We start from the raw sequence: 27651 nt of genomic DNA, 5'->3' as shown, positions 1-27651 counted from the left end.
GTCAGGTTAACAATCTGTTATAGTTCACAGCATAACTTTTTGGGAGTTCAACATAAATGTAGTGTTTTCTAAAATTTGGTGAAGATGTTTATGCCATCCAGGCTGAGGGACTTTTCTCACTGAGGGAGTATGTATAGACAGGGAATTTCAGCACCAACACTGAACCCCATGCTTACGTTCGGATTAGGCCTACTCACTGTGTACAAAGCTTACTTTTAAAGTAAAAAGTGAGAGTCGACTTAAAGGAAAACATTAATGAAATCGTGGAACAGTGGTCTGTGCTTTGGTAAGCCTCACACTCCCGGCGCTGGCTGATGTTTGGCAAGCGGCGCAGGGGAAGAGGGAGATCTGGGGGAGGCAGCGAGAAACTCTGGGTCCTTTTCCTCCCCTTCTTCGTAATCTAACCAGTAAATGCAGGCAGCCACTTCACCTCCCTGCAGGCTGTCTCCCCCGTGGAGTGGGACGTAATCCCTGCCCCGAAGAAGCCCGGCCTCACCTCCCAGGGTTCTGGTGGAGGAACAAAGAGATGAGGAAAGTGATGCCTTGTAAACAATAATCATTACGCATAATTTAATCGTCTATTTCGCACCCCTCCAGACACCATTTCTTCTCTTTTCTCCTCTCCCCCTTCTTCAATAGTCTTTACCCTCTCTTCTTGATGCCCCCATTCACTCACCGTCCTTCTGGAACTATAACAGGAGGAAAAGCAGGTGGTTGGGTAGAGACTAAAAAAACCCCCACAAATCCTTGTCTGAGGGACCAGAAATAATTGGGGCTGGCGGCCCAGGATTCCTCCAGTAGTTACGTCTGCATCAGACTCCACCCCTGGGCCACAGTGATTGGGCCCAGCTTCGGACATGTGACTCCCGTTGGGCCAATCAGAGTCTACCACAGGGTTTTTCCTCACTGGAGCTGGGAAGCACGCGCTCTTTCTCTGAGAAAGATGGGAGCCTGGAGGTACCGGCAAATGTGGTTCCCACCTTTGGTGGGTGGATGGAGCTGACCCGAAAGTCACCCAGTGAGAAGGTTTCCCCCTTTTCAGTTCTCTCCCACACCATCCGACTATATCAAGGAGGAGAATGTCAGTTTGGTGGTTTCTTTTTTCTTGGAATAAAAAAGAGAAAATGTCAGGGGTGGGAGGGGAGAACAGCCTTTGAGTCTCTGAGGCTCACTCTGCCCCAGATATTTGATTAGAGGAACCGAAAAACTCTTAAGCCAATTTACTTAAGCCAGAGTGTGTTGTGTTTTTGTCACCTGCAACCAAGAGTCCTAATGAAATACATCTGTTAAAATTACATTTAAAAGCACATATTGGACAAACAGGATGTCTGCAAACAGATTTGGGACTGGTCTAATTGCTTTGCGATGGCCAACCTGAATTGCTTCAGAGGGAGAAGTTGTAGTCCTAGACTAGGTATCTGAATCCAAGCGTCCTCAGCATCATCGTTGCTAACAGCTGGCTTCCTGTGATAGACTTCCAGCTAGCACCTTGCATTTTGATAACCTCACCGAGTATTTTCATATTTACCCCTTTTTCTCAGCACGTCCCTTTGATATGGTCCAGAATGACTGATTGATTGACTGATTGATTAATTTGACCAAGCAATGTTTGCTGAGCACCTTCAGTGAGTGGGGCACCCCGGTGGAATGGCAAAGATGTAAGATGGAGTTTCTGTAGCCAAGCAGGTGATACTCAAGAACCATCCATTTGATAAAGAAATGGAGGCACTGAGCAAGGTTAAGCGACCTACTCCAGGAGTCTTAGGTCTTTCGGATGGAAACGGGACCTTTTAACTGCCCAGCCTGGGCCCCTGCGCCGCAGCCTGCTGCCTGTTTCACAGTGTTTGAAAGAGGCTCACTCTCTTTCCACCACTCAGCTGTGCCAGCGGTGTCTCTGGGCCCCTGCGCTCCCGACTGGAGAGTGAAGGATTGCATACAGAGGCCTCAGACTTGCAGCCGATGGCTGGGGGCATGAGAGCTTGGCCGTTTTCTTTGGTTCAAAGAAACATATTTTAAAACACACTGTATCTCACAGATCTTATCCTTGGTAGCAATCTCAGCAGCCTAGTGTCTGTTGCCTTACACCTGGCCCATGTCAGTGACTCTTACTATCTTCCTGGCCCTTGTAGACTTTTGAGTTTGCATCACAAGGTGGTCTCTTAGGTAGTTTCCAGTCTTGATATTTCTATGATTATATCTTACTCTTAATATATATATATATATATATATATATATATATATATATGTACAATATCCATAAAATTTTAGACATGTGGACACTCTTTTGATCACCTCTCAGGTTATGATTTGGAATATTTCTGTCACCCAGAAAGTTCCCTTGTGCCCTTTCCCAGTCAATACCCCCCGCCCTAGAGATAACTGCCCTTTTGACTTCTGTCACCACCAGTTAGTTTTATCTGTTCTCGACTGTTGTATAAATTGATTCAAACAGCATGTGCTCTTGTGTCTGCCTTCCTTCCCTCGGTGCTATGATGGAGACTCATCCACGTGGTTGTGTGTGGCAGTGGTTGGTCCATTTTCACTGCTGTGTAATATTCCCCTAGATGAAGAAACCACGACCTCTTCATCCTGCTGCTGGTGGGAGCTTGGGTTGTTTGAAGTTCTTGACTGTTGGGAGTAACTGTGAGTGTTCTTGCACATGCCTTCTTGTAGAACACAATCCTAGATTCGACTGGGGATATACTCAGGAAAAGAAATTGCTTGGTCATGGGCTGTGTGCCCTTTGAGCTCTGTCCCGCCGGACAGTGTCCCAGCGAGACAGAACTCTTGTTCCTCTACTTCTTACTCTTTGCAGAGGGGCTGCATTTACACACGTCTTCCTCTCCCAATACGTGGTGAGCACCTGGCACGCAGTAGGTGTTCAGCTAATGCGGTTCCTTTTTGGAGAATGAATACTGATCAAATCCCCCTTCCCATCATACCACCATCACAGTCACCGCCAGCACCCTGTTCACCGTCATGAGTGACATTCGAGCACTGCCCGCTATGGACCTGATCTCTAATCTCCACGAAGCCCTGAAAGGCTGGCATCATCTTGCCCGCTTCGCAGATGATGAAGCTGAGGCCCAGCAGAGCTAATCACTTTGCCCGAAGGGTCCCAAGTGGAGCTGGGATGCAGGTCTGCCCGAGGCCCATGTGCTGTCACTATGCGGTCTCCTGCGAACATCTCCTCCGCCTCTGGCACCCCCGCAACCCACTTCCCAGGCGGCTCCCAGTGCTTGTCTGTTCCTGTGGAACCGTTTGCAGGGACCAGTGCATTTCTAGACAGCTCGGTTCCCCTGGGAGGTCTCTAGGGTCTACGGTCTGTTTATAAATGGCCCCTGGGTCTTTTCCTTTACTGGCCATTATTGACAAATAAATGGCTGACTCACAAGAGTAAAAATATACTTCTGGTTTAGAGTCGTGTAGAGTTATTAAGAGTTTGTTGTGTCTACTCGGATGGTACAGCCACTGCCCGAGGACAAGGCAGCTGACGCGACTGTAGGACCAGCACAGATAAATGTTCCCTCTCCTGACTCAGTCGCGGCCATATGTTGTGGGTCACGGTGACAAGGCCCACGAGGTTCTAGGGGTCCGTCCCCTCTGGGCTTTGGGTGGAGCAGGAGAGCACTGCATCTGGAGCCGGGAGACCTGGGTTGATGCCACAGCTCTGTCGTTTTCCGGTTATGTGACCCTGGCCAAGTCACCTCCTTAAGGCTTTCCTCCACCCCTGTTGGAAAGTGGGAATCATATAGCTTGCCTCCCGGGGTTGGTAGGAGGTGTGAGCAAACACTATTTCAAACGAGTTGCCAGAGTGACCATTTAGGGATAGAAAGGGTTGGCCTGATATGAGCTCGGAGAGGAGGGCTGTGGCCAGGGGCGCCCTCAGGCAGGGCTCAGGAGCTTGCCCTGGGAAGCCGTTGGATGTTCAGGCAGGGTGAGGGCGCGAGGGCAGGGCACTGGCCGCCTCTGCTGCAGCAGAGGTGGCCGTTGGCCCTGCCAGGAAGCTGCCCCAGAGGCTGGAGAAAGAGCCGTGCTTAGTTCAAAACTCCCCCGCGGTCAGGCGCCCTTCTGCCACGAACTTCCGCAGTGCTTCAGCTCCCTCAGTGGGCAAGCATCTGATGCTTTGAAAGAGAGGCAGGATTCACTATGCAAGGAACGTAGTAAGTACTGAAGACAGGAAAAGATCGCAGATACATTTACCAGTGAGCCGGCAAATACAGGCCCGCTGCTCAGGCCTTTCCCACCCAGCACGCTTCTCCTGAACCTCTGAGCCTCCAGCGAGCCCTGCAGGCTGCACCGCCGGCTCGGAGTTGACGCATGTTGAGCGCTCCTCTCTGCCTCCCAGCCCTGGTCCCCAGAAGCTTACCCGCCGCCGGGCTGTGCTCAAGGGATGGGCTTTGGCAACCGTGGTGAGACAGTATTTAACATTTCCGAGACAGAAATGGCCATCCGAAAAGGCTAAAATGATATGTTTTGGCCCCGTCTCTAACCTTTGGAAGGATGCCCAGCTTCCGACAGTCTCTGACGCTGTTTTGGGGGAGGAAACCTTATGTTGAGGAAAAGCACATTGCTTTTCTTCAAGGTTCTATTCGCTCTTTTCGAAACTCCCATTTCAGGGACCCCAGACGCCGTGTCCCATCGTATTCTTCACTGCCTGACAGTGGGGCATCCCCTGGACTCCCAGGTGGTCAGAGCCTAGACATCTGTTCCAGAAAGGCTTAAAGAGGAAAAAGTCTTCTAAGAAATAACTACTCCTACATACAAAACACTCATGGTTCCTTCCAAGAAAACATGCTCCCACAGTGATTTGAAAAAATTACCCAGTTAAATCCTTTTATCAGGAAGGGATTTATCCCCCAGTGACCAACTCGTAGAAAACAGACGTGTGCCATGATTCACAGAATGAACCCTGGTTTCCATCACTCGGCTCTTACAGACATTGTTGCCAACATCCCATTTAAAGTCCTACTTAGGGTTAAGACTCCACGCTCACAATGCAGGGGGCACGGGTTCAATCCCTGGTGGGGAACTAAGATCCCACAGGCTGCACGGTGTGGCCAAAAAAAAAAAAAAAAAAAGGGAAAGAGAAGAATTAAAGTCCTACTTAGAATCTTTGAATCTGAATCAGATAGAAAACATGGTTTGATTTGGGAATAATAATAATCAAAAGAAACCTAGCACCATATTATTTAAAAGGCAATTGGTTGAATCCATTGAAAAATCAATGCTAATGGGTTATTTATAAGCATAACTACTTATTTGTTTTTCTTTTACCATTCTTAATGGTTTGTTTGTTTGTTTGTTTGTGTGGTGTTTTTAATGACTGAAAATTGTTTCCTGGATTAGTGTCGTATTTGACATGAAAATAAACATTTTTGATTTGAACCACCAGATGACTCAAATTAGTGGAGGGAAGTAAGATTTGGCCTTGTCCGGCTCCTGGGAAATCTTGAGTCACTATCTGAATCTGGGTTTCAGTTTTTCCATTTGTAACACAAGTGATTTGGAAGGAGTCACCCCTCTAGTGCTTCTACAAAAGGGGCAGAGATTTACAGACGATTGCCTAGAACAGCACTGTCCAAAAGAACTTTCTGCAGCGACGGGAATGTTCTCTAATAGAATATACGTGTGCGTGGTCTCCCATATGGTGGCCACCAAGCACTTATAATGTGGAGACGGCAATTGAGGAGCTGCATTTTAAATCTGCTTCAATTGTAACTCATTTACATCTAAGTAGCTGCATGGCTGGTGGCCCTGGTTCTGGGCTGTGAGGATTCAAGGAGCGAGTCTGCAAACTGGTGACTGTGACAGAGTGTTTTCCCCATGGACCACTGTTTTCTCCTCAGAAAAAGAGATGTTTGGGTAGATGAGAGCTTCTTAAAATTTTCCACCAGAGTTCACTGTCACAGTCAGGGTCCAGTTAGGAAAACTGAAGCAATACTAGGTATTTCAAAGGGAAGGGACTGGGTGTAGGGCATTAGGGAATCAAACCTTCAGAGAGCCTGGCGGAGGGATGTCAGGAGAGGTTGTATCCAGCTTGCAGGTTTGCCACTGTGAGTGGAATTCAAAGACTCGACGGGCTGGTGCTGTTGTCCAGAGGTCAGAAAACTGCAGGAAAGCCTTGCTGACAGGGCTGCCTTGTGGGCCCGAGCAGGGGAACACAGAGGCAGCTACAAAAACATGCATTTGCCAAATGCGTCCTCTGTGGCTGCCAGAGAAACACGGGTGGCTTCTGCCTTCCAAACCTTGTGTGAGAGCTTGTCGTCTGTGGAGAAGCGTAGTTCCCTGTCTTCCAGCCCTGTGGTACACGAAGCGGGAATCCATGTCCACTGCCCCAAAACATGTCCAGCGAGTGCTCCTAACATCACAGGAAGGTGAACAAGTGTCCCCGCCCACGTCAGAGACTGGAGGAGTACAGTGCAGCGTGGCCCGGCCCCAGGACAAGATCGACATTTGTTGTTTTGCCCGCTCAGTACAGGCACACCTTGTTTTACTGCACTTTGCTTTATCTCACTTCCAGATTTTTACAAATTGCTGGTTTGTGGCAACCCTGCATCAGGCAAGTCCATCGGCGCCATTTTTCCAACAGCATTTGCTCACTTCATGTCTCTGTGTCACATTTTGGTAATTCTCACAGTATTTCAAACGTTTTCATTGTTATTATATTTGTTATGGTGATTTGTGATCAGTGACCGTAGACGTTACTACTATGACTCGGTGAAGGTTCATGGTTAGCTTTTTTTAGCAACAAATTTTTAAAAAATTAAGGTTATGTACGTTGTGTTTTAGACATAATGCTACTGTACACTTAATGGACCACGGTGTAGTGTAAACATAACTTTTATATATATTGGGAAACCAAAAAATTTCTCTGACTGGGGTAGCTCAGGGAGATAGGATGCAAGCCTGGCGCTCAGGCAGGCATTCTGCCTCCATGAGGGCAGTTCCTGCCTGAGACTAGAGCCAACGTCATCCAGTGTTATGAGGGAGAGGTGTGGGCCCCACAGGGCTGTGTATAGGTCTGGGTTTGTAAACAGCCTGGTGGGGCTTCAGTTGGCAGCCACAATCATTTCAAAATCTTTCTGTGGCAAACAAGTTCCAGCGACTGGGCTCCTAGCTTCTTCCTTGTGTCCATGGGTCCACCAGGGTTCCTGATTGAGCGTGTGTCTTTCTGTCTTGTTACTATGAGCCCACGTCCTGGCCTGATGCTCTATCTTTCCCAGGCTTGGGGCTCTGTTTGACTTTTCTCAGTCCTTCCAGGCTCTGGGCTCCTGTCCCTGAATCCAGCATCACAGAAGACCCTGCAAGGTGCACCCAAACCTCACTGCCTCTGGCGTCTGTCCTCCTACCGCTGGGCTGGGGCCCTGCCCACCTGCTGGAGCTCCTGGTCCCTGGCCACCTGCTGCCCAGCACCACGCTCTCAGATTCTACAGCCCCACCTGCATCACCCAGCGTCCAGCCACCGAAAGTCATTCTGCTTCCCGACCCCGGCAAACCTTCCCAGGGGCTTTGTTTGATCTATTTCATCAACAGCTCCCAGCTGACATTTACATTACTCCTTCCAGACCCGTGCCAGCCAGGCGAGTGGAGAAACTGAGCCACAGAGTCTGAATTGTCCAAAACCTTCCATGTCCCCAACAAATCTTTTACCAACAGCCATTTGGAGCCCAGACACCTTAGAAGTCATTGCAGACAGGCAGCTTCCATCAATTCCACAATAAACATTTAGCCAAGAGAAAAAACTACCTCAAATCTCAAATGATGTGAGAGTGATGTGAAGCCCAGGATGTGGGCATTGAGTCCACGCTGAGCAGAAAATCTCCCTTCCTCCCGAGTGGACCCACCTTGGCTTCAGAAGAGCCATTTCAGCTCAAGCATCACAGTGGCTCATTGTAGAAAGGGCCATCCTTGTGTCCTCTGTACTAAAACGACAAAATGGTTTGGGTAGATTTAGGTCATTTTGGGAGTTGGAGTCATGGACAGAAGCAGACCGTGGGGGTCAGGGCTTGGTCCAGGCAGGTTGGGGGACGGGTCTGGAGGGTTAGTGATGGGCTGAAATTGAGCGGGGCTCGGGCTGTTTGTGGTTGTCAGCCCCCAGAGGGGAACCAGTGGCATTGTTGGCCTGCTTTGCACGCCGGGCACAAGGAAAGGGGCAGCTGGGGGTGGAAATTTGGGGAGAGACACTGGGACATGCACTGAAACTTGAAGAGGAAATGCCAGATGCAGACCTGGAGCCCCCCTGGACATAGTGAGTCTAACTCGGGAAGCCAATAAACAGTAAGATGTTCGCGGGCGGGTTAACAAAAGCTGCCTTCGTGGTGAAGGAGGAGGGAGTAGCTGACTAACGCTCCTCGCCACGCAGGACGCGGGGTCTGGGAGCCCAGGGACTCTTAGCTCGCTGCCCTCACAAGAGCTGCACCTATTCTCAGACTCCCTAACACAGCGCCCGCCGTCCAGAAGAACGGTCTGCTACAACGGAACGTTCCAGAACCTCACTGTCCCAGGTGGTTGACACGTGTGGCTCTTAGAGCACTGAAATGGGGCTGGTGTAACTGAGGAACGGAATTTTCAGTCTCGTCGAGCACAAACCCCTGCCTCGTTCATCTGTTTCTCTGCCCGAAGTGAGTGCCTGGCGGACAGCAAACCTGCGCTGCACGGTGATCTTGTTTTAGTTTTCTCTTTCCCGCTATTTGTTGGGTCCTGGAGATCCAAGAGGTAAGTGGAAGCTGCTCTCTCCTCAGCATATATACATAAAATTCATGCAGGAATTCAACTGGCCAGGCCTGGCCATGGGTCTACTCTCTGTACAGGACCATCTTCACACCTGAAAAATGAACAATAATTCTTCAAAATAATCAGATATCCAGTTACTGCTCAACATTTCCCAATTGCCGTTTCTACATCGATCTATATTATCTGTCATCCACTTCTACCCGCCCATCTCTGTCATCTATCATCTATCTACCTATCTATGATCTATCATCTATCTATACATCTATCATCTATCTATTATCTATCATCTATTTATCAATCATCTATCTATTTATCTATGTATCTATCATCTATATATCTATCATCTATTTATCTATCTATCATCTATGTATCTATCATCTATCTATATATCTATCATCTATCTGTCTATCACCTATCTATCTATCAACCACCTATCTATGTATCTATCATCTATCTACCTATCAATCATCTATCTATCAGTCACCTATCTATCATCTATCTGTCTACCATCTACATATATCTCTGTCTCTATTGCCTGTTTATTCATCCATCTGTCTAGCCCATCATCTATCTGCATCCATGCATCCGAGGCAGGGTGCAGCAGCGCCCACACACGCATGTGACATCAGGGTCTCCGCTCTTCACTGCGCGGCCGATTCTCTCATCACCTGGTCAGTGACACGGACAGAATCAGGGGCCTTCCTCCCAGTCCAGTGCTGCTTTCTATCCCCCACGCTAGCTCAGCCCCCGGGCCACGTCTGGCCAGCTCCCCAGCTGACAACTGTCAGCCCTGCCCTCCTGTCTCCCCGTCGGTCGCCAAGGATGCGCTCGCTGAGCGTGGAGCGTGGAGCTGGCAGCCACACAATCTGATACTACTCCGTCTCGGGCAGATTTCAGCACTTCGTCATCCTCCCAGTCCTGGCGCCAACGTGCGGCCCAGCCCACTGCCAAGCGGGGCTGTCAGGCCCCACAGTGGAGTCTCGCACTCTCGGACACGGCCAGGCCATGTCGAGACAATCCTGAGCACCCAGGCAAACACCCCAGGTCTGGTCAGACTGGATTCAGCCCGACTTCCCGGAGGCCCTCGGCCCATCTGGGCTCTGACAACCCTGGGCGCTGTTTTCAGGGCACACAGCTCTAGAAAGCAGCCCTTTTCTGCTGAGACTGGAAGCCTGGGGGCGGTGCTGTCACAGCTGAAAAACAGATTTCCATCGGGAGCATTTAGATGTTTTCTGAAAAGTTGAAAATATTTTTTCTTTTAATTTCTCCATTTTCCAACCTGACCTCACAATCCTACCTATTCCTTAACACCTATTTCATTCAAGCCAGCACAAATCAAAATAATAATATTTATCATGTGCACATAATGCCTCTTTTTACCTCACAAAGACCTTAGAGGGATCCTTATCATTCCTATTTTACACAGATGAAGAAGGGAGCCCAGAGAGGTTAAGTCACTTGCCCAAGGTCACACAGCAGGGCTGGGGTTTGAGCCTAAGTCTTTTGATTCCAAAGCTTGGAAGGAACTGATTGCCCATCAGACTAGTTTCTTCCTGGATGGCAAGGCCTTGGGGTACCCAGGGGCGTGAGAAGGGCAGAGCCAGGGGGCAGAGCCTGGCAGGATCCCCAAGGATGCTATGGGGACAAGGACACTCTCCATGTGGCCGACGGGCCCAGTCCCAGAGTGGCCCTCCTGTTTCACTGATTTCTCTCTCTCTCCCTCTCCAGAAAGAACTCCAGGTTCTGTAAGAACTGCGTTTTCTCAGGATGCTTCCTCATGCTTCTCAGCCCAGGTGAATAAAAGTTGGGTGTCATCTGCCCACCAGACCACCTGGCCAAGTCTAAGTCCCATTCAAGGCCCCCAGGACACACACACCATCCCTATTTTATAGGTAGGGAAACTGAGGCTCAGAGAACAAAAGAACTCATCCACGGCCCCACGGCTGTGGGATTCAAAGCCAGGTGTTTGCACCCCTAGACCCAAGCACATTAGAATCAAGGGCACAGTTTCAGGAAAATACGGAATGCTGCCTCTGGGACCTGGAAACTCAGGTTCAATTCCCCTGGGATGGGGTCTAAAAGCTCCCCAGGTAATTATTGTGTTCAGCCAGGGTTTAAAACTTGATGTTCCAAGTGGGGTCCCTGGATGAGCAGTATCACCTGCGAGCTTGCAGAAATGCAGAGTCTCAGGTGCCACCTAGACCCAGTTGTTTTGAAAACAATATTTGTTCCTATTGCCTTGGGCACTGGAATCACCCTTAGAAACAACCAGTCCTCCTGCCCCACCTACCGCACCCCTGGGTTCTGACTTAATTGGTCAGGCTGTGACCTGCACATTGGGAGGGTTAAAACCCTCCAGGTGGCTCCAATGAGTTGCAAAGTTGGAGCACCCGAGTTCAGAATCTCTGCTAAATTAGACTTCTGAGAACTAGGTGGTTCTCAGAGTATCTCTTTGGGGTAAAGGACTCTTTCTTTAGTGTAAATAACATTTGTATTTATTGATTGAGCAAATGAAAAAAGTCACGACAAAAAGGAGGGTTTATCAATAAGAAAATGTTAACTTTGGGGAACATATTTTTGGAACACTGGGATAATGAATTGTAGAATCAATAAACAAGTCTACTGTTGGTGGGAATGTAAATTGGTGCAGCTATTATGGAAAACAGTGTGGAGGTTCCTCAAAAAACTAAAAATAGAGCTACCATATGATCCAGCAATCCCACTCCTGGGCATATATCTGGAGAAAACTCTAATTCAAAAAGATACATGTACCCGTATGTTCACAGCAGCACTATTCACAATAGCCAAGACGTGGAAGCAACCTAAATGTCCATCAACAGAGGAATGGATAAAGAAGATGTAGTACATATATACAACGGAATACTACTCAGCCATAAAAAAAGAATGAAATAATGCCATTTGCAGCAACATGGATGGATCTAGAGATTATCAAACTAAGTGAAGTCAGTCAGAAAGAGAGACAAATACCATATGATATCACTTATATGTGGAATCTAAAATACAACACAAATGAACTTATCTGCAAAGTGGAAACAGACTCACAGACATAGAGAACAGACTTGTGGTTGCCAAGGGGGAGGTGGGGGTTGAAGAGGGATGGATTGGGAGTTTGGGATTAAGAGATGCAAACTATTACATATAGAATGGATAAACAACAAGGTCCTAATGTATAGCACAGGGAAATATATTCAATATCCTGTGATAAACCATAATGGAAAGGAATATGAACAAGGATATATATATATATATGTATGTATAACTGAATCACTTTGCTCTACGGCAGAAATTAACACAACATTGTAAATCAACTACACTTCAACAACAACAAAAATAAACAAGGCTAGAATAGAATAGAAAATTCCAGACCATATCGGGGGAGCAGGAATGTTGTCCTGGTTATGCCGGGGTGAGGTGTAAAGCATGTTTCTCATCGTGCATGTGGTACAGACAGGTGGATCTCAGAGGCCTGGGGGCTCTCGCGAGAGTGAGATGTGGTCCTGCCAAATTGTCCTGGGGCCCCGGACTGGGATAGAGATGAGGTTAAGTCCCCTGGAGGTGAAAGGTCGAGCCAGCAGATTGATTAATCAGTGGCTGGGGAGAGGGTCATGAGCTGACTGCAGGCCACTCCCCACCACCGCTGCCAGGATTCCAGGCTTTTCCCAAAAGGGTAGTCTCCCCGTTCCGAGGCTGGCCCATGGGTTACACTCGGAGGGCAGGAAGCAGAGCCTCAGCCTCTCGGGCTGGGTGCTCCTTTGGGGAACAGGGCTGCTAGGGTTCCGTGAGGATGCCATGAGATGATCCACAGCAGACGCTGAGCATGGCAGTGTCTGGGGCGCCTGGCATAAGCCTTGGGTGACAGCAGCCTTTGGACGACGGGGCGTGCTGTCCCAAGCCTCCTGAGGGGTCCAAGGAGAGTCAGCTATGGGGCAGGAAAAGTCCAGTTCCCGGGGTGCCCTCTGAAGCCCGAGACAGAGGCTGGTCTGGGCGGGAGATGCCAGAGGGCTCGCCTGCGTTCCCAGGCCGAGATCCCCAGGGCGTCCATGGCCTCTTTTGATCTGGCTTCTCCTCTGGAGCCTCCTGTCAGGGAACCAAATCACTCTCCGACCCTGGCAGCTCCCCTGCTGCATGTCTTTCCACTATGGGCTGGAATCCTGACTTTTCGGCCTCTTTAAAGGCATGGGCCCCCTGCTCCCCACATCTGCCACTCACTTCTGTAGAGGCCGTGCTGCTGGCGTGGAGGGCTGAGCGGGAGCCCCCACCCGCGGCCCCGGGGACAGGCGCCTTCCCAGAGCCCCAGGGGCCTCTTGCCAGGTGACTTCAATTTGCTGTGACCCTGTACAAAGTATCACTTCGTGTGAATAGTATGTGCCCCTGGTGACATTTTAATTACCGACCTGGGTCCAAGAGAAGCTCGGGGCACCCTGCAGTCCTGATTAGACCCACCGTCTCTACTCACCCCACACCCTCCCAGCCGCCCTCCCCCCACGCCTTTCGGCCCCTAAAGATGCTGGGAGGAGCCGAGCTCAAGCCCTGTGACTGGTGTGTGAAGTTGACGCACGACAGGGCCCGGCCCGACTGTTGGGTGCCGCGCTGGGCAGACGCCAGGCACCCGCTGGTCTTTGACCCTCACAACTGGCGGGGGATCCCCAGAAGCCTACTCTGGGAGAAGAATCCAAGTACAGCCCTTTCTCTGGACTCGCTCTGGTCATCACTGCAATGTAACAAATAACCCCGAAACTTAGCGGCTTAAGACAACGGTGTCTTTTCTTTTGCTTATGAGTCTGCGATTGGGCAGGGCTTGTAGGGACCCCTCGTCTCTGCTCCATTTTGTCGGAGGCCTTGTCTCCATGATGGGAACTGGGGCAGTGGGGTGAGGCATCTCCCTCTGCACGTAGGTCCTCTCACTGGGCCGCGAGGAAGCCGCCTTTCCTACAGGGTGGCTCAGGGGCCGGTTCAGGTGTTCTGAGAGCCCATGGGGGAAGCTGCAAGCCCTTCTGTGGCCTAGTCTAGAAGTCACCCGTGTCACCTCCCAGTATTCTACTGGTCATCTAGAACCAGCCCCGATTCAATGAGGGCCACACAAAGCATGGGCTGCTACCGTGTGCCCAGCTCTGGGCTAGGTGTGGGGATACAGCCACGAACAAACTAGAGGAGGATCAACCCTAAATGGAAAAAGATACACCGTATCAAGTGGCAAAAAGTGCTGGGAAGGCAAAAGCAGGGCCAGGGAACAGAGAGTGACTGGGGGTGGGGCGGGGTGGGTGGAGGGGGCAGTGGTGTCACTCAGGGGAGCGGGACAGCCTCTCAGAGGAGTGGCATTTGAGCAAGGTCAGAGGCACGTGAGGATGGAGGGTGTCTTGGGAAGAGGGGATGGAATGGCCAGTGCAAAGGTCCCGAGGCAGCTGTCTGTGTGTGCAAACGGTTGGTGTGTTGCAGCAGAGTAGGCAGGGGGTCGGGGGGTGGTATGTGGAGGACAGGAGGGTGGGGGTGGGCGAGGGGAGCAGGGTTTGTGGGATCTTGCAAAGACTTCATTAATTCCAAGTGAAGTGGGAAACCACTGGAGGGTTTTGAGCAGGCGAACAGCATCTGACTTAGGTTTTAAAAGAATCCCTGCAGCTCAAGTGCGGGCAGGAGGGTGCAGGGCGCTAGGAGGGAGACATGGAGACCAGGTAACTACGTTCTCCCCTTTCCAGGTGAGGAGGCTCAGAGATGCAGAGAGAGAGAGAGGTTTCCACGGCTGTTCCTCAGCCTGCAGCACCCCAGCCCTTTCCCCTGCTGGCCGCGCTCGCCCATCAGCAACAGCTTGAATCTCTGTGACTCCCCATATCCCCGACTTCAGATGTCCTGGACAGCGTCTGCCTTGCTCCCCTTTCCCCGCCGCGTCCCTAGCTCAGGGCAGACTTAGCATCGAATGGAACAGATGAAAGGGCTGGGCACAGTGGCCTGAACTCAAAGCCTCGGGCCGTCCACAGCCCCACCAACCTGGAAAGTAATGACACAGGTGAGAAGGAGCCCAGGAGCAGGTGAGGCGGGCTTGTCCAAACACGGAGGACTAAGCAAGATCGCCTGCCGTGGGAGAGATTCAACGGCGACCCTCCTCCGGGAGACATCACGGAGGTGAAAGTGGGGGACGGTGGGTGTTGTCTGCATTCCCTTCTTTCCTGGAGAACCGACCATCCCAAGTCAGCACCCAGGCCCAGGGTGTGTTTCTCCCATAGGAAGTATGGTCATTCCAGGTGGGGCTGGGGAACAGATCACCCCAAGGAAGCAAGGAGCGGGCACCCGAGCACCGAGCTTAAGTCTCCAAGTAGCTCCCCTCGCACAAGGCCCCCTCTGTAACTAGCAGTCAGCCCCCATTCTGGTGGGGACCCGGTGACAGTAAGCACGGCCACAGGCCGCCGGGCCGCTGCAGCTCTTTAATCTTCCTTGTAAGATCTGCTCTCACAGATTTGGAAAATGCCTCTCTGATAAAGACTAGGGACTCACGTGACAATAATCGCCAACAGACTGGGCGTCCTGGCCATCACTTTGTCATGAGAAATAAGTCACACGTGGGCTTTAACAATCTTATTTCTGTGAGGTTAGTTACCATCGAGGGAGATCGCTGCTCTGTGTTTTCGGTGCCAGGAGGAGGCGGCTGGAGCGTCTGGCCTGCGGTCAGAGCCCTGTCTGACCTCTCACCTTCCACCAAATAGTACAAAGTGGATGGTGTTCTCCTTAATAGTAACTGAGAGCACAGGGCTTTTCCTCTTCTCTCCTCATGCACACGTCGGCCTGCAGCTGGCCTTCCATGAGAAGTGCACAAGCTGAGGCTCCAGGTGGGGAGAGGAGGTGGAAACAGGAGCCCAGGGGCTCTGGGCGTGTGGGATTTACCAGCATTCCAGGGTTTTCAAGTTACATCATGGCACCACTGCACCACCCTCCACCCCTTTCCTTATCCAGGCTCCCCAGCGATTTGTGGGATCCACTCGTGAGGACAGAAGTCCTCCTGAGGGAGGAGTAGGACCTCCCCACTCTCTGTGTAGGGTGCCTCGGAAGGATATCGAATTATGGGGTGAGACCGAGCAGCTGGGGTGTCTCTCTCCTCCCTAAACATTTCCCAACTGACTCGCAGCGCGTGTTATAAGAAGTCTGGCCTTCGGAGGAAGTGGTTTTCATCCCTAAGACGAAAATGCTGGTGTTAACCCAAACAACTTTGGATCAATTTTTTTCTTCTTCTTCTTTCTTACTCTCCTTTTCTCTCTTTTTGGGAAAAGGAAAGTTATTGATTGGGTAAACACAGATGTGTTTAATGTTTTAAGTCAGTTCACAGTGTATGTGGAGTCAACTAAATATCTCTGGGCAATAATTAGCCCAGAGGTTGTTCATTATGGCTGTAAATGGGAGGCCGCTGATGAGAAAGATTTTTAACGTACGGATGACAGAGTTCAGTAGTGTTGGACATTTGCTAACTGTTTCCACATGATCCTTTAACGTCCGTGAGAGTGCAGGGTTGACTTCTAAGCTCTCTGGTGAAAACCCAGAGACCATCTCCATCACCAGCTGAAAACTACTGTTAGATTCCTAGGTATACGTTATTAACTAGGCTTCCTCCTGGTCCTTTTCGCGTCAGTCCTTCATATGCAAGAGTATAAACACCTACGACATGATGGTTGTGTCAGGCCGCACTGCCCAGGATGGCTGCACCCGTCTACCGCAGCCCCCTGCTTTTCCTACACTGAGACGCTGACCGTCCCCTACTCCTGCATCTGCCCAGGCTGGTGACTGTGGTGTGAGCCATGCTGTGTGACAGCTGAGGCTCAGACATGAAAGGTGATGCTGCGTCCACCTGGACCTCCGGGGATGCTCAGCCTTGGAACCCAGTTGTCATCCTCCGAGGAAGCCAAACAGCCACCCGGAAGGGCCACACGTGCGGTTCCTGATCCCGGCCCATCTGAGGTCCCCACCAGCATCGACCACTAGCCAGGTGAGCCAGAGGGCCTCCAGACGATTCCAGCTTCCACCTTGAGCAGTCCTGGGTGATGCTGAGTGGAGCAGAGATGAGTCGTCCCTGCCCAACCCTGCACGATGCAGAGATTCGTGAGCAAAATAAATGTCGTCGTTGTTTTAAGCCACTGCATTTTCGAGGGTTTCACTCTGCAGCAAGAGATAACTGGCACACTGGAGGTACAAGCCCAGTGCACAGAGAGCTTTTTGCCCTTGGCTGGCTTGATCTTTTTTTTTTTTAATGTTTTATTTATTTATTTATTTATTTTTGGCTGTGTTGGGTCTTCATTTATGTGCGAGGGCTTTCTCTAGTTGTGGCAAGTGGGGGCCACTCTTCATCGCGGTGCGTGGGCCTCTCACTATCGCGGCCTCTCTTGTTGCGGAGCACAGGCTCCAGACGCGCAGGCTCAGTAGTTGTGGCTCACGGTCCTAGTTGCTCCGCGGCATGTGGGATCTTCCCAGACCAGGGCTCGAACCCGTGTCCCCTGCATTAGCAGGCAGGGCTGGCTTGATCTTATTTTCTTTTATCTCAATTATAAGTCATTTTGTTGGATTATTATCTTGGTTCTATCATGTATTTAAACACACTGAAAAGAAGTTGTTGTTTTTAAAAAAAATCTAGGGCAAAATTCACAAAACATAAAATTAATCATTTTAAGTGTACAATTCAGTGCCATTTAGTACTTTCACAACACTGTGGAACCACCATCTCTATCAAGTTCCAAAATATTTTCATCACCTCAAAGGGAAACTCTGTATTCATAGAGCAGTTGCTTCCCGTTTTCCCCTCCTCCAGCCCCTGGAATCACCAGTCTGCATTCTGTCTCTATTGGTTTATCTATTCTGGACATTTCGGACAAATGGAATCATACATGGTCTCCTGTGTCTGGCTTCTTTCATGGAGCATAATGTCTTCAAGGTTCATCTGTGTTGTAGCCTGTATCACGAATTCATTCCTTTTATGTGGCTGAATAATATTCCACTGTGTGGATGGACCACATTTGGCTTATCCATTCATCAGTTTCTGGACATGTGAGTTGTTTCCACTTTTTGGCTATTATGAATAGTGCTGCTATGAATATTCAAGTATTTTCTCAAGTCTTTGTTTTCAATTCTTTTGGGCATATTCCTAAGAGTGAAACTGCTAGGAAGATAAGAATCTTTTTTAAACACCAACAGTGCCATCTAATGCATGCAGTAGTGAGAGGTTGAGAATCTCTTTCACTGAATCATCTGAAGTGTCAAGAAGTGACAGCATCCCAGGTAAAACAGAACATTTAAGATCTATTCTTATGGTTCTTAAGAGACCAAATGCTCACCCCCCAAAAAATGTTGGAGAGTGGCAGTTTGCTACTGCTTGTTATTTAGATTTATAGTTGATGAAGATGTTTTAATGACATTTGGAAAAAAAATTACCCATGGTAGGTCACACTTTGTAACTGCCATTTTGTAAGTCCAAATAATCAACTATTGGCAACTTCCTATGATTCCACTTAATATCAACTAGAGTAGACTCTGCATATCACAGAAGCTTAACCCAGTGCTTCATCAAATGAAGTCAGGCTATGAGGCTTGATTTTCCTGTGCGACAAGGATTCCAAAGATGGACAGTCCAGCACATTGCAGTGGCTGAGGGGCTTGTTAAGAACTGGGTCTCCTTCTGGCTTACTGCCCTCGGTCCTGAGTGCAGGCACTAAGCCTGCATTTCAGGCGTGGAGGAGGTGATAAGAAAAGGGGAAGAGGTGTGTGCCAAGATTTTATTTAAAACAAAACAAAACACGCACACACACGATAGCTTTCCTAGAAACCCATGTCTGTGGACAGACATCTGTTCACATCTCGTTGGCCAGAACCGGGTCATTTGGCTGCCTCTAACTGCAAGGGATGCTGGGTATTTCTTTATTTTGATGATGTTTTATTTTGGAACAATTTTAGATTTTCAGAAAAGCTTCTGAGACAGTGCAGAGGGCTCCCATATACCCTGCACCCAGTCTCCCCTTCTGTTACTATCTTCCATCATGATGGCACACTTTCAAAAGTAAGAAGCAACACTGATACATACAGTTAACTAAACTCCAGACCTTATTTGGATTTCACCAGTTCTCCCACAAGGTCCTTTTCTGTCCCAGGGTCCCATCCAGGGTCCCACACTGCATTTAGTCACCATGTCTCCTTAGCCTCTGCTGGGCTGTGACAATTTCTGAGACTTTCCTCGTTGTCATGACCTTGACAGTTTCAGAGGGGAATGGTTGGATGTTTTGTAGACTGTCCCCCAGGTTGAGTTTGTCAACTGGGCTTTTCTCATGCTTTGACTAGAGTTATACGCACAGAGATATTGGGGCAGGGGCATCATATCCACAGGACTTATCACTGGTGACGTTGCCCTTGGTCACCTGATTAACATAATGTCTGCCAGGCTTCTTCACTCTAAGGCTACTATTAGTCTCCATCCTTTGGAAGCAATGCACTAATTCAGCTCACACTCAAGGGCGGGATGAGGCTCCACCTCCTGGAGCAGAGAGCATCCACGTAGATTATTTAGGATCCTTCTGGAAGGAAGAGTGATGGCTCTACTGTCACCCTGAATAAAATCGGGGTCTCTTGGTAAGGAAGTAGGGGAGCATGGATATTACATCCTCAGTTGTAAATGGGGGTACCAGCATTTGCCTTATCTATGTGGATAAGAGGATTTTTACTCTACTTTTTAATGTTGGGACTTCCGGAAGCTTGGAATAATGGTTGGGGTTCTTATCTGAGGTTGGCAAACTTTGACAGGTGAGTTTATTTATTCAAGACTTATGTACTGGAGATGGGGACAGTCACTGGGGACACAATGGTGCATGGATTGTGGCAGACACAGCTATTGTCACCCAGTATCACTTTCCCTTTCCCTTAGTAATAGAATCCCAGGGCTTCAGCTGGGTATGTGGCTGCCCAGGTAAGGACTTCATTTCCCAGCCTCCCACGCATGGTCGTATGACTAACTTCTGGCCAATGGGATACGAGTGCAAGTGACGTAGCCAACATCTGAATTAAGCCGTGGACCAGGTATCCAGGATGGATAAGTGGGAAGAAGAAAGTGACCGCTGGTTCTTACTCTTTACTGGAGTAGAAGCTTTTGGTGTGGTGGTCCCTTGGGTCAAAGCTGTGGCATCAGTGATTGTAAGATACCCATAAATTGTACACCTGTGGACGACTCAGATGACAGTGAATTCACCAAAGAGAACTTTGTCCTGGGGCCACCTCTTATTTTCTGTGTCAACTCGAGCAAACCACACCACTTCTGTGCCCCTCTGTGAACTTCTTTGTGAGTGTCAATGCCTCTCACACAGATTATTAGGAAAATCCAATGCGCTGAGTATGTAAGATACTCAGTACGGTGCCTGGCAGGTAGTGTCTCACAAATGTTTGCTTCTATTTTTGTTATTGTTATGATTATTACCACAATGTTTGTAGAATTAGAAAAAAACATTTATGATAATAGGGTCAGAGATCATAGTCTTCCTCTGTTTTTTTGTGGGTTCTTTTGGCGGCGGGGGGGGGGTCTGTTTATTAAACATGACTCTAAACTGTAGCCCTAACAAGGCTAGTCTTAAATGTACGAAACGATTTCCAAATTTGGGACCCATGAACCACTTCAGGGCACGGGAATTAGTCTGCATTCCAGATCAGTTAGGGAAATAGTTTGCAGCAACTACGACATTTTGGAACACATCAAATACGAAGAGAGGTCACTGCTGTATGTCAGAGTCAGAGAGAAAAAGTAAGGCATTTCTGTGTGATTTCAAGAATGGTTCACTCACAGAGTCCCCTCTGGAGACGCAAGAAATAGCAGGCCTGTGTCAAAACCACAGTGAACTTTTCACTGACTCAAAGACCTCCCACCCAATCCCAGGGGATGGGGTAATTCAATGGAGATTAAAGGCTCACTCAGTCCTGGTAACCAGAGAAACGCAAGTTCTATTAGGTTACCAGTTCCATTTTTCTGCCAAGCAAAAAGGCAGAGTTTCCCTGGAGGAGACAGAATATTTGCTCTCAGTCAAAAGACCCCAGAAGACCAGAGCTGTTTAACCGAGATTACGAAAAAGAAAAGAAGTTGAACTGCACAGCTTTGCTGGGCCTGGACGTTACTGCCAGCCCCACACTCTGAGCTAAAGCCCCTGGCATTTAAGTCAATGAAAAATGAATAATGCACTTAGTTAAACATTTCCTCCCGCCATGAAAGTCCTCGGTCACCCTAATTTCTTTTTCTACTTGACATTTGCACTTCTTTTTCTGACTAGATATCCATAATGAAATCTGGCACTCTGAGGACAAGTGCTTTCTATGCAAGTCTTCGCCAACGTTCTATTAGGAGCTTTGAAACTCAACACCCTCTTTTTATCCCATATTACTTCCTCCCCTGGATCTGTTCAATCTCTACTCAGCAATCCCATTAGACTCTTCACTTCCATTTTTTTAAAAGCTGATAAAAATGTGTAGGTGTTTGAACCGCATCCAGGGAGGTCGGCTTCCAAGCTCAGCAGAGAGCGGGAGAAGGCTGCACTGGGTGTGTAGGGTGCTGCCGGGTGCTGGGTCCCCTCCCTGGCTGCCCGCCCATGCCTTTGGGGTAGGGAGGCGGCCCATTGTGGGCACATGTGTGGCCTTTGCCGCATGCTCTGGCCGTGGTGGGATTATTGCACAGATTTTTATGTGGCTGGAAGTCCTTGTTTTCATCTTCCTGGTAAGTGGCTGAACTTTGTAAAAGAACAGAGTGACTTAGCAGGAAATGGTGGGACTAATACAGTATTTTATCATGTGGAGCCGGCCAATGTATTCATGCTTTTCCCCTTCTTTTTCAGGAAGGGGAGTTGCCAGCTTTGTTGCGGGGGAGGGAGGGGCGGAGGAGCCTGTGAGGGTGTCCACGGAAGACCTGTGGCCACCCTGGGAGAAGGGGGAACTCTGTTGTTGCAGCAGATGGCGGGCTGTCCCCGGAGCCCGTCCCTGCTCCGCCTCTGCCCTTCTCTGCAAACACCTCCCAGAGGCCTTGCACCCTGGCTCCGGTATAGGTTTGCCCCACGGGGAGCCCTGGCTGAGACCAGAGGTGGAGAGCTCTCTCCATCTCAGCTCCCTCCATCTGAGCCTCCGTGGTGCTTCCAGCCCTTCCTCCGTGGTCCTCAGATGGACCGGGTTCAGCCCCTGCTCTGCTATTGCCTGGCGGGGGGCAAGTGAATCCGTCTCTCTGAGCCTCAGTTTCCACATCCGTTCAGTACAGCCACTCGCACCGACCTGGCACCTGGCTGGGACTCACCGAGACCGTGGTGGTAAAGCACTGCTCAGCCTCTGGTCCCCGCGGGGCTATTCTCATCTGCGTTGGGAGTCGCAGCCCACCAGCCATGCCGTCCGAGTGCCACGGGGACAGTGCTGTTGAAGGACAAAGCAAACAGTTAAACTGAAGATGCATATTTTGATCTCCAGCGTTGGATGTTATTTTACTGATTTTTATCAGAGCACCTCCCCTTCCCTGGCCCCTTCGGCATTCCTTCTGTGATCTGACAAGGAATTGTGTCAGGGGAATACTGCCTGTGGCTGTTGGGTGACTGATTGGATCTATGCCCCACCCTCACCTCTGCAGCAGCTGGTCAGCTTTTCCTCACTGTCATTCAGCCAGCATCTCAGGCACTGCTGTGTGTGGGTCAGTCGTGACAGGTAGTCGTTGTCAACAATCACAATTACAACAGCAGCTGATATTTATCGAGCCCCCTTCTGTGCAGGTTCCCAGCAAGCGTTGTATTGGCTTTTGTCATTGATTATTCTCCTATTTCACAGATGTGCAAACTGAGGCTCCGACTGGCTGAGAAACTGTGCTAAGTGCACACATAACAGCAGCTGCCCTGCGTGTGCTGCTTGTTCCCTGGACACACATGTTCTCTTGGTCCTTCTGTACTTGGACTCGGTCAGTCCTGAGGCTGATAACAGGAGGGAAGTGCCGTTATCACACTCACGTTGCAAAGGAAGAAACTTGAATACGTGACCTCACTGCCAGGGCCCGGCTGCTAAGGACAGGCGGACACTTGCATCCGGCTGGGAGCTGGACACAGAGCCCGCGCTCCCGGAGGCCACAGGGCCAGCACCGTCTGAGTCTGGGTCTTCCCGGAGCAGAGCCTGACATGCGGCTTGGGCAGTGGTGTGTTGGGAGTGAGACGGGGAAGCCAGAAAGGCAATAAACATTCCTTGGTGATGCTTTCCCGCTGTGGGCATGCGGGCGGGCCAGGGCAGGGTCCACTGAGGGCCCCGAAGCTGGGGACGCACCCTGGGATGCTCCTGGGGGCACTGGCTCCTTGGCCCATCTGGCCTGTCCTGGGTGGGGTTGAGAAGGTCCTCAGGAAGCCGTTGGCATGTGTGATGCGGCCTGCCGATGACCTGTGGGGGCCGAGGGCTGCTGGGCGGGCTCCGAGGTAAGTTCTCTGTCGTTAAGCCCCTTTCACACTTATGGTGCCCGGGACTCGTCCCAAGTCCCATCAGAAAGGAGCTGGAGGACACGACGGCAGTGGACAGGACCCTTCCTGGGGGTGTCACTGTGGACTTAGACCCTGCCCAGCACCCACAGGGAAGCAGAGCCAGCACCAGAGTCCGCTGACATCTCACAGGGCCACACGCTGTCCTGGCTTCTCAGACCTCACGCAGACGGCAGGACATCAGGAGGAAAGGTCAGGCCCGTCTCCTCCCGTTGCTCCAAGTTCCAGGCGAGGGGACTCAGCATGATCAGCCTCGGGCGCTTTCGTTGAGGATTGGCCACTCCCTCAGCAGATGCTCTGATGCCAAGCACTCCGCGCCTCTGGGACCTCAGGATCTGATGACGAGTGTGAAGGATGCCAGTCCTCGGCTGACAGGCACAGCCAGGGGCCCCGCACCCTCGGGGAAAGTGCACTGTCAGGGCCGAGTCTCTCCTGGGTGCCTGACCCCAGCCAGCGTGGGGCTGGGAGCCAGGTACGGAGATGCGGCCGGCGGCGTGGCTCCTGGCTGCAGGGATCTGCCCCAGGAGAACATCATTCACGCAAGAACAGAGCCTGCAGAGACCACCTGATCCGCTTCTGGAGTGTTCAGAGGAGAGGGGAGAGTGCAGTCCTGCTGAGGTTTAGTGAGTGTAAGCCTTGTGCCGGCACTGGGTTCAGCGCTCACAAATACTAACTCACTGAACTGCAACAATCCCGCGGGCTAGGGTTGCTCTTATCCCACCTGCTGCAAAGAAACTGAGGCTCGCAGGGGTTAAGTGCCTTGCTGAAGGTCACCAGGTGGTCTGGCTTGGAAGTTCATACGTGAAATCCCTAGGCCATGCAGCCTCAGCTCCATTCTGAATCACAGCAAAGTGTAATAGAGAAAAAGCCTCTGGTATAGCTCATATTCACAGAGTGTTTATTAAGTGCCAGGCTCTAGGGGAAGTGCTTTCTGTGGCTTCTCCACTGAATCCCGACAGCAACCGGTGAAAGTGGCACAATCAGCGTCTCCGTTTTGCAGATAAGGAAAGTGAAGCTCAGAGAGGTTGCATAACTGTCCCAAGGTCACTCAGGTTGGAATCGTGGAGCTGGGATCTGAACTCTGGCGATTGGGCTCTGAGCTCACCCTCTTGAGGGAGTGTTGACTTCTAATGCAAAACCCAAGGGACAAGCCACATGATCTCCCAAAAAACACTTTTACCATTAAAATGCGAAGTCTCGATGTTTTCAGGCCTGTCCTTGTGTCTTGTTCATCCACGGTCCAAGCGCTAACAGAGCGCACCGGATCAGCACTGACTGAGGGGGTGTGAGCTCGGTTCATGACTGGCCCCTTGGGAGACACCAGCTCCTCAAGATGGAACCACAGAATATTTTCCGAGATGCCTCCAGGTTTAGCTCATCCTCCAAAGTGCGCCTGATGGAATAATCCCCCCAAGAGATCCTCCAGAAAAACAGAGTTCCAGGGCCGAACGCTACACTCCCTCCAGGAGATTCAAAATGCCCCTCAGCCCGTGAGAGGCGGTAAAGGTTGTAAGATGCATAAGTTCCGGGGATCTAATGTTCAGCAGGGGATTACAGCTAATAATACTGTATCATGTACGTCGCTGAGAAAGTCGACCTTAAGTGTTCTCACCACAAAAAGAAGTAGTAACTGCGGGCCAGGCTGGAGGCGCTATTAGTTGATGCTGAGCTGGTAATCGTTTCGCTACATATAAAGGTCTCAAATCAACACGCTGCACACCTTAAGCTTACACAATGTTAGGTGTCAATTATATCTCAATAAAGCTGGGAGGAAACTAAGGCATACCTCTCAAAGGAAAAATAAATAAAAGAAGATGTTTCTCAGACTGATTCTTTACCCAACACAAGTTCACGTGCCCGATGCACACTGAGGCCAAACAAACCGAAACGTCAGAGTTTGGAGCAGAGAAAGGTTTGTTGCAGGGCTAAGCAAGGAGATGGGTGACTCTTGCCCCCCAAACCGAAACTCCCTAACAGGTTTCAGCAAAGCATTTTTAAAGGCGAGGTGAGGGAGGGGTGTGGTTAGTTGTTGCAAACTTCTTGGTGTCGGAATCCTTTGTTCTTGCAGTCTTTATTTGTTGCTTTAAAAAAAAAAAAGGACGAGAAACTATGATACTATAATGGTCCTTCCAATAAATCCACAATAGACAGCATTATGGGGAGGAATAGATAAATCATCTGGTGTTCACTAGCTGGAGATTTTTATTTTATTTATTTATTTTTAAAATAAATTTATTTGTTTATTTATTTTTGTCTCTGTTGGGTCTTCGTTGCTGTGCGTGGGCTTTTCTCTAGTTACGGTGAGCGGGGGCTACTCTTCGTTGCGGTGTGCGGGCTTCTCATTGCGGTGGCCTCTCTTGTTGAGGAGCACAGGCTCTAGGCACGTGGGCTTCAGTAGTTGTGGTACATGGGCTCAGTAGTTGTGGCTCGTGGGCTCTAGAGCGCAGGCTCAGTAGCTGTGGCACACGGGCTTAGTTGCCCCGTGGCATGTGGGATCTTCCCGGACCAGGGCTCGAACCCGTGTCCCCTGCATTGGCAAGCGGATTCTTAACCACTGCGCCACCAGGGAAGTCCTAGAGATTTTTAAATATACACTTTTAGACCCTGAGAGCTCAAAGAGACAAAAATAATACATATATGGACAATAACATCATAACTAAGTTTGCTCTAGTAGAAGTGTACAGAACTTTATGCCCAACAAACAATATAGTGATTTTTTTTTATTTTTTTTTATTTTTTTTTTACCACATTGCACAGCTTGTGGGATCTTAGTTCCCCACCCAGGGATTGAACCTGGGCCTCGGCAGTGAACGCGCTGAGTCCTAACCACTGGACCGCCAGGGAACTCCCTCTAGTGATACTTCTGTCCTGGCTCTAAACACATTCCTTTCTTCTTCCTGTCTCCCTTCTGCTCAGCCCTCTGAACCCCGTTCTGTTCTTTTCTGACATGTTCTCCGCGCACTCTATGATTTTAAAATGGCTTGTGCTAAGCATTGACTGAGCATTGAATGGCATTTGCAAATTACTTTGAGTTTGTGGCTTTGAAAGAAGGGTTATGTAAAGTATTGATAGCTAAACTACTTTCTCAGGGGGCGGGTTTGAAAAAATGGCAGATCAAAAGCTTCTTAAGAATGTGTATGGGTATGTGTTGGGAGTCTGTTCTGTCCAAAGGAAATCTCTGGCAGGTATTAATTTGAGGGAGAAAAAAGGAAGTTTTTAAAGGCAAGTCATCACTAGGAGGAAAAAAAGGCAAAAGGAAGAAAAATTACAGCATGTTTTAATTGTGACTCGGAAACTTTATAAACACAATTTACACATGTATCACTTATAATCATTTTCCTGGCCAGAGCAATAATTATGATAAATCCTTTGTCAACCCTGCTTAGGGATCTTTATGAAGTAGTCGGAAATTAGTTCACATACTAGAGAATACTTCAATAAAAATCCGATCCAACCCAGCCTCTCTGCACATGGAATTCCGCATGGCTTGTAATCAGATGTTCACCAAATCACACTTTTTCACTGCCAAACGCCTTGGCAGGTTAGCATAAACAAGTCTTGAATTCATTAAGTTGCATTTTTTAGTCTTCTAATTAGCTAAAAGTTGTACATTTCAAGCACAGCATGTCAAGAACTCAATTTCAAGGTATAATGATATGGCATAGGAGCAAAAGTCATGGCCTTTTGTCAAAAATGTTGGTTGATGACTCTCTGCTTAACTGGTCTTGGGCTGGCTTTGGGAGATGTAGAGAGGGGCTGGCAAGGAAGCATTCTTAACACATGGTCATTCTTACTAAAATGTCACCCACTCCGATCTCTCTCTTTTCCAACACCATCTGAGGTTGGGATGCTAGAAATTAGGTCCTCCCACACATTCACCTAATGCGAAATTTTTTTTAAAACACTTTCAGTTTTCTTCCCCCGCAGTGATTTCACATCAGCAAACTCAGCCACAATCCATGTCTTATCATGATCATGTTGAAACATAAACATTTCTCTCAATAATGTTTCACACACTCATCTGCAGTGCATTCATGCAAAAACGACAGCGTCCCCATAGTATTCCAGCTCATTTGTTTAAACTTACAGTTAAGTAGCTTCGGACCACATAGAGAAGACTCAGGGTGGGGACAGCAAAAGCAGATTCTAAAATGTCAGACCTTAAAGACCACCAAATCTGATTCTCTCCTGTGTTAAAACTGAAAGCTGAAAAAAAAAAACAACAAAAAAAAACCAATCAGGTTCAAAAACAACAACAACAAAAAAGTGAAAGCTGAGACCCAGAAGGGAGGAAACTCACTCAAGTGTACATGGTTGATTAGCAGCAGAGTGGGAATTTGAAGAGGATAATCACATCTGTCTTTCAGAGCATCCTTCACTTTGCTGAGATGCTTTGCCTTTCTGATCTCAT

The 27651-nt window shown here is 49.3% G+C and overlaps 1 long non-coding RNA gene across 2 annotated transcripts; it reads right to left on the bottom strand.

Annotated features, from left to right (window-relative positions):
• Positions 1-293: 293 nt before the first annotated feature.
• On the bottom strand, positions 294-27440 carry LOC133077832 (uncharacterized). Of its 2 annotated transcripts, none has more exons than XR_009697792.1 (5): positions 27328-27440; positions 22034-22146; positions 8649-8827; positions 7848-7925; positions 294-507 (listed from the first exon to the last, which is right to left on the bottom strand). It is a non-coding gene; the product is annotated as an uncharacterized LOC133077832 (long non-coding RNA). The 2 variants fall into 2 exon arrangements; XR_009697793.1 differs by lacking the exon at positions 27328-27440 and adding an exon at positions 22350-22500.
• Positions 27441-27651: the final 211 nt, after the last annotated feature.

This window comes from Eubalaena glacialis, chromosome 18 (assembly GCF_028564815.1).
Source record: "Eubalaena glacialis isolate mEubGla1 chromosome 18, mEubGla1.1.hap2.+ XY, whole genome shotgun sequence".
Taxonomy (NCBI): domain Eukaryota; kingdom Metazoa; phylum Chordata; class Mammalia; order Artiodactyla; family Balaenidae; genus Eubalaena; species Eubalaena glacialis.
The sequence above is the reverse complement of the archived record's forward strand: the minus strand, read 5'-3'. Positions and strand labels throughout refer to the sequence as shown.